Source organism: Anneissia japonica, unplaced genomic scaffold (assembly GCF_011630105.1).
Source record: "Anneissia japonica isolate Jap-2015-1 unplaced genomic scaffold, ASM1163010v1 scaffold3334_len1275209_cov185, whole genome shotgun sequence".
Classification (NCBI taxonomy): domain Eukaryota; kingdom Metazoa; phylum Echinodermata; class Crinoidea; order Comatulida; family Comatulidae; genus Anneissia; species Anneissia japonica.
The window spans coordinates 860,063-861,528 of NW_022738561.1; positions in this window are offsets into that span (position 1 = coordinate 860,063).

Sequence of the window (1,466 nt, forward strand, 5' to 3'; positions counted from 1 at the left end):
CTTTCAAGCAGTCGTAAGAAATTTTTTTTTCTTCTTTTTTTATTTCGTGAGAAATATTAAACATGTTTAAAGCCCAATTCCCGGCAAAATTTCAGTTTTTAAGAAAAATCTAATTTTTGTATAATGTTATAAAGATTTATAAATATAATACGGAATTGCTAGTTTAACTGAATTTAGACATTCCTAAGAATGAAAAAAATGTAAAATAAGACTGAAATTTGATTTTTGGGTTCCACACAAAAAATAAATGCGGATGAATTTTTCCTTTTTTATTTTGCGATAGGTCGTGAGAAGAAATATCGTAGGCGCCGAAAACATTAGCCTATCCAGCGCTGCTAGGCTAGGCCTAGCCTGGGTTCCAGGCCCTAATTTTAGGTTACTCACTCTTTATTGCACTTAGTGCGCGCCATACCTAATTTAATTGGCGTCCCATACTCGATTTCTTTTTTTTCGAATATTCCGTCTATCTCCGTCTATCTCTAAATCAAAGATCTTATAAACACAAGATAGCGTTCTCCGCGATTTACTCGTAACAAATAGAAGCGTCGGTCAAGGTTCAAAAGTTTCCAATTTAGCAAGAGGGCGCCATTCATGCACTATTATCAGGTTGTTCTCTAAACAATATTAGAAAATGGTTCTTCTTAATTTCAAATCTTTGTACAGCCTGTATAAATACGAATGAGAATGAAAATAAAGGTTATGTTTAATAATCTTAAAAATTATTTGCTGTTTCTATTGCATACTATTATATAATTATTATAACTTTATTTTGGAAACAACGCTTTTAAAACAGCGGACACGCTCTTGCAGTGTGTTTATAAAAGTAACATACTGTACAGCCATAATACAATATTAAAATAGAGGCGAGACTTTTAATACAATAAAATGTACGTTACATAATTACACAAGTTGAATATATCACATATCCTGTATATCATTTAACACTTACAATTTATAACATTTTTATATTGCGGCCAACTGACCTATACTATTTTAATACTTATAAATAATAATAATCAAATTAATAACATAAGTTTTGTATAGGGCTCGCTCATATTCTAATTTAAAGAGCAACAATCTATATACCCTATATATACGGATTTTAATTGCATTTTGATATACATATTTAATTAATTTTTGCTGGTCTTGCATATCATTTATTTGCAAAAATAACAGGAGCTACTTAAGGGTCTATATGGCAGGATTGCCTAATTGAAGAATGCTTGCCATCGAAGGGCTCTCTCGGTGTATCGGCGAGGATTAAAGAACTGCTCAAAAATAGTAAATTATTACAGTATTTATAATATGAAATTGGATATAAAGTAGTGAAATCATTTTAAAAAATCTATAAAAATAGTTACATGAAATGCGACTGCTAAAAAGATTAAATGGAATTAAACTATACAGGAGGCCGCTAACTGTATTATACAATATTATACACAGGAGCGCACATCACGTTAGACACA